This window comes from Ctenopharyngodon idella, chromosome 13 (assembly GCF_019924925.1).
Source record: "Ctenopharyngodon idella isolate HZGC_01 chromosome 13, HZGC01, whole genome shotgun sequence".
In the NCBI taxonomy this organism is placed as follows: Eukaryota; Metazoa; Chordata; class Actinopteri; order Cypriniformes; family Xenocyprididae; genus Ctenopharyngodon; species Ctenopharyngodon idella.
The window spans coordinates 30,576,221-30,582,373 of NC_067232.1; positions in this window are offsets into that span (position 1 = coordinate 30,576,221).

Genomic DNA, 6,153 nt, shown 5'->3' on the forward strand with positions numbered 1-6,153 from the left:
TTTAGGACTATCACAGGTAATCTTTTCTTTATTAATAATGTCTTAACATCCTTCAAAGACTGAAAATCCAAATAACATATCACATGTTATTTGGATTTATTCATATTTATCCAGGACCATCGTAATTGTTTTCACTGTGGACACTGTGGTGTGACGGAACAAACTGGCCAAAGATGAACCCAGCGAGTGCAGAATTCAGTGAGTTTGTTACCAGCAGCTTTGTGGTCAACCATTGCCCTCCATTTGTCTTTCTACTGGTCCGGTGACCGGTCTTACTATTTCTAGTAATCACGCTGAAGAAATCCATTTTTTTTCCTCATTGACTCTACTCATACTCTTATGGTTCTTGGAATGTGGACACCCTTGGCTCTCTCGTTATCCGTTCTCTGCCATTGAGAGGGAGGCCATGGTTGGATACATCTCTGATTCTCTAGCTGTCAAACTCATTCGTACCTCTTCTTCTCCTGCAGGGGCAATATTCTTCTTTGTGGAAAAGAAGGACGGTTCATTGTATCCTTGCATAAACTATCAGGGTCTGAATGATATCACAGTACGTTGCCATTGATGTCATCGGCCTTTGAGCATCTGCAAGGGTTGGATCTTTGCAATGCTTACCATCTGGTCCATATTAGGGAAAGTAATGAGTGGAAGACTGCTTTCAACACCCCAGGGGACATTTTGAATATCTGGTGATGCCGTTTGGGTTAGCCAATGCCCCTGCAGTCTTCCAGGCTCTCATCAATGACATACTGAGGGACTTGGTGGACCATTTCTTTTTTGTCTATTGATTTATATATATTGATTTTTTCTTCATCCTTCCAGGAACATACCCAGAATGTCAGACGAGTGCTTCAGAGCTTGCTGGAAAATGGGTTGTTTATCAAGGCAGAGAAATGCATCTTTCATGCACAGTCTGTTTAATTCCTGGGGTACATCATTTTGAATGGATCCCGCTAAGATTCAGGATGTGGTAAATTGGTTGATTCTGGGTGCAGCCAACTAGCTGCTCCTCTTACTTCTTTGCCCTCCGCCAAGACTTTGGCCCTGTCCCAAATGGCACACTTCATGTGCACTTTTGGTCTTGAGGACTTTCAATGGCAGCTGCGTGCGCATCTGTTAAGTTCACAAGACCGGAGGGTGTCCCATTCCTCATTTTAGCTTTCAGAAGGGTGCTTGCAAGCGGCCCCCTTTGCCGCCGCTATTCGCCCTTGATGCACACTTCTGCCAAGCCCGCAAGCCTGCGAGCTATGCAGCCGTCTTCTAGCCAACAATCAAAGTGGCATTACATTATGAAAGTGCGGACTCAGAGGAAGACTGTAAGGGTTTTGGGTGCCATTTGGGACAGGAGGTGGGGGGTAGATGTGGTTCTTTCCCAGTGTTCCTCCGCAGACAGAAAGATGCATCCTTGTGCGTTTTATTCCCATTGTTTATTCCCCGCAGAATGCAATTACGGGAGTTGTTGGCAGTCAAGCTGGCCTTGGAGGAATAGTGTCACTGGTTGGAGGGTACGGGGGTGCCTTTTATCGTCTGGACCGATCATAAGAACCTTGAGTATTAAACTCCAGGCAGGCCCAGTGGGCTTTGATTTTTGGTCATTTTAAACTCTAGCTCTTATCGTCCGGGTTCCAAGAACATCAAGCCCGATGCCCTATCCTGTATTTTTTATCTGCGTGTCCGGTTTTCCCTGCTCCCATCCTACCTGAAGGTCCACAATTTGGTGGGCATGATGGTGTGAGAAATCGAATCGAAGGTCCGTGATACCTTACATAAGGTAATGCCTCCTTCTCGTTGTCCACTGGGTCATTTGTTTGTGCCAGAAAATTTACGGTCTATTGTCATTCGGTGGGGTCACTGTTCCAAGGTAGCTTGTAACCCAGGAGCGAGTCACAAAATTGTCCTTATTAGGCAGCAGTTCTGGTGTTCCAGGGATGTGCACCATTTTGTTTTGACCGGTTCCGTTGGTGCCAGTTCTAAGATTTCTAGTCGACCTCCTGCTGGGTTCCTTCAGCTGCTGCCAGTCCCTTCGAGAACCTAGTCCCACATTTCCTTAGATATTATCACAGCCCTTCCTCCCTCCCAGGGTAACATGGTTATCTTAACTGTGGTGGACCAGTTCTCGAAGGCAACTCATTTTATTCCTTGCCCTAAATTAACCCTCTGCCAGAGAGACCGCAGTTGTGGTCATTGATCGCGTCTTTCACTTTCATGGCCTCCTGACGGATGTGGTCTCTGATGGGGCCCCAGTTTATTTCCAAATTTTGGAAAGAGATTTGTCAGGTGCTGGAGGCCACTGTTAGTCTTTCCTCTGGTTTCCATCCACAGAGCCACCTGAGCAGGCCAAACAAGACTTGGAGCACACATTGCAGTGTCTTGCTTCACAGAACCCATCCTTCTAGATTAAGCATCCCTCATGGATTGAGTACGCACATAACTTACTGCCAGTGTCATCTATGGGCCTGTCACCATTTGCAGTTGACGGTTCCAACCACCATTATTCAATCACTAAAAATGGATGTAACGTCCTCTCTGCTCAAGCCTTTGTCCAAAGGTGTTGACGTACATGGAGAAGGGCCAGACAAACACTTGCACCAAGGTTAAGACCGATCACCACCGGTCAAAACCTCCTGTATACATTGTTGGTCAAAAAGTTTGTCTTTCTTCCAGTGACATTTCTCTCTGCTTTTTTCTCTCTGCACCAAGATTATTAGTCCAGTAGTAAAACTTCCTTCAGCATACAAAAGAATTCATCCCACTTTTCATTGTCTCCAAATTAAAGCCTGTTTTTCATTCTCCCCTTAATCCGCTTGCTCCAGTTCCTCCACTGCTGCGTCTTGTAGATGGGGAACCAGTATATTAGGGTCTTTGTATTCTGGACTCAAGGCGGAGGGGATATGGTTTCCAGTATTTGGTGGATTGGGAAGGTTACGGTCCGGAGGAGTTGGTTCCTGCGAGAGACAAATTGGATCAGGCTCTGATAGATGATTGCAATCAACAGGTAAAATGCCCTATGATTGCCATGGTTCAGGTCTGTATTTTCATTGCTATTGTCTTCCTATCGTGTCTGTCACCCTTTGACATCTAAGCAACTTATTAGCTGAAGAGTCTTATCAAACCTGTACTCACCTGTTGCTGATTTTTCCCCCATGTTTCCCTGAGTGTGTGTGTTCATTCCTTGTCAGTTCATTGCTATTGTCTCACTGTTTATGTAATATTCTAGAGTTTATTGTTGTTGCCCCCATCTCTTTGTGCTTCAATTTTGTTCCACGTTGGATTTCCTGTTGATCACTAACCTGCCTGGATTATACAGATTGGACTGTCCGACTGATTTCTTCCTGTTCAATTTCATCGTCTTACTCCAGTTGGCCTCATCATCTGTTATTTGGATTTATTCATATTTCTCCAGTGGCCTGTTGCACGAAGCTGGTATCAGTTACTTCCCAGGTAAGTTCGAGATTAGCTTGAGCAAACTTTTTTTCGGGCTCAAGAAGGTGGATTGGTTTTTAGCTGTGTTCATCGCCATGGTAACTTAGGGTACTAACTTTGTTTTATTCTGGGTTAGAGATCGGAGAACAAAACTGGACCAATCAGCTGTGAGTAAAGTGACATGTATCTGATGCAGTAAAGCCAATCCCCCTGTATATCTAATTGCAAATTAAAGTAAGAATTTTAAAGACAAAATTGCTAATCTTTTGCTGTCAATTATTTATTATATTTATATTATTTGAATTATAATTATGTATAGCCTGAATCATATAGGCCCGGTTTCACAGACAGGGCTTTGGCTAAACCAGGATTAGGCCTTATTTCAATTAAGGTATTTAAGTAGCTTTTATAAACATACCCTAGAAAAAAACATTACTCGTGTGCATCTTGAGACAAGACAATGGTTTTGACATATTTTAAGATATGTCAGTGCAAGTTACTTTCAGTTAAAGCAGCTAAAACATGCATTTTAGTCTGGGACTAGCTTAAGCCTTTTCTGTGAAACCGGGGGATAGTATATTCATATAATTATTTTATTAATTGACAATTAATATTAAACTTTGCTTTTAAATTAATATAAATATAATACATGCATTAATATATAAAGCTTTTAAACAGATTAAGTTTACACATTCATTTGAGCTCTTTGTGAACCTATATAAATTATTAGGCTTTTTTTTTAATTCACATTCATTGATACATGGTCATATTTTTTCTTTCAGCTGCCTTTTCAAACTTTCGCTGCAGCAGCAATATTTATTCCTGCCTTGTAAATGTGTTTAATTTCATGATATTTTTCATAACGAACTCTTAATTTTCAGCAGAGAAGTGAATTCGCTGTCTCTCTTGTGAGAAGTGTGTGATTGGCTGTTTGCCGCTCGTGTCACACTTTCAGGTGCACGCGCTTCAGAGTTAACCGCAAACTCTGGATCAAATCTGAGTAGACAAAGAACGTTTATACCGAGCGTTGTGAGACTGCGGAACCTGATCTAAACCAGGTTGGATTTGTATGGATTTGTCAACTCTAAACATACTCTGAAACTTAAGGGCTTTTTACACTTAATAGTTAACCCTGGGTCATTCTAAGCCCTGGGCAAACAGAATCCTGGGTTATCTTGCTTCACGTTTCACACTGCTTATAATTTACCCGGGGGTTAACTAATCCTGGGTATTCATGAACTGACGTTTCATATTGTACATTCCTAAATCCTGCGTTAATGTTCTTATTTGCATATTTGCGGAATCAGTGTCATTGATTGGATAAACACATAAACACAGCACTAAACACAGCACGCGGCCTGTTTACAGCTCTAACATCCTCGTATTGCCGACTGTACTATCGAGTTTATACTGAATGGACATTTCAGACTAAGTTAAAATGGTCTCTTCACTCAAATTGTCATATTTTCTGTCAGCATTTGACATTTTTCCTCTCAAACGTTGAATTCACTGCGCAGTGTTTCTGTGACTGTTCAAAGCAGGCAAATATGAGTACGTGATTGGTTGTCTGTTGCTAAGTGTCTGGCTGTAACATTCTAACACTGCATCATTTCACACTGTACAAATTTGGCACCTCAGTGCAGGGTTAACACCACAAAACCAGTGCTAACCCTGCTCCGGAGAAGAGTTTCATAACCCCTGGGTAAAAAGCAGTGCTAATCCCGCTTCTGAATTACAAGTGTGAAACGTTCCTTTACCCGGGGTTAAAAGCGGTGTTTAGAAGGACGATAACCCGGGGTTAAGCGCAGTGTGAAAAGCCTATCAGAGTTTGATCAATAAGCTTCATGCAACAGGCCTCAGGACTATTGTGATTGTTTTCACTGTGGACAAAATAAACTCTTTAATTGCACTCTGCATTTGGGTTTGTTTGTTTTCATTGTGACACTGTTTAGTACAAAATTATTGTTGGATGTAAGATTTTCAAAGGAACTACTTTTGATTTTTGGGTGGTCCAAACTGAGGTTGGGCCCACTCCTCACTCGAAGAGTGAGCTATAATGCTTACTGTAGCCCGAGAAGCAGGCCGTTTTGGTTGCAAGGCCCACTCGCCCACTGATAATTGGCTAACTGGTTGGTATGGTGTCCCCATAGTGTCAGCAGCAGACGCAGCATAGAGGTTCCCTCGAAAGGGAACGTCTAGGGTTATGTATGTATGTATGTAACCCTGGTTCCTTGAGAAAGGGAACGAGATACTGCATCTTCCTTTTGACAATATGAATCTGATGGCATGTTCTCAGGCGCCTTTCTTATACGCTGAGGCACATCTTGTGACGTCATCGCACTACATTGACCATTGCAGGGTGTGCCCACATAGTGTCAGCAGCTGACGCAGCGTCTCGTTCCCTTTCTCAGGGAACCATGGGATACATACATAACCCTAGACATTTTTACTCAGCAGATACAGCACTTATATGACCAGCAGCTGACTAATTATTTAAAAGTAGGAAAAAATACATATCTAATTCTGGAACATCTTTTTCATTAGATAAACAATCATGAAGCAAAATGCTGTGTAATTGTCATTTTGCCTGTCATGCTGATGTGTCCTTGAATCTTCAATGACTCACAGCACACACTGTATCTTATCCTGATGGATGTAATGATTAACTGTAAACATTATCAGTAGGCAGAAGGTGAAAAACACCTGTCTTACAGTATTTTGAAGAATTTA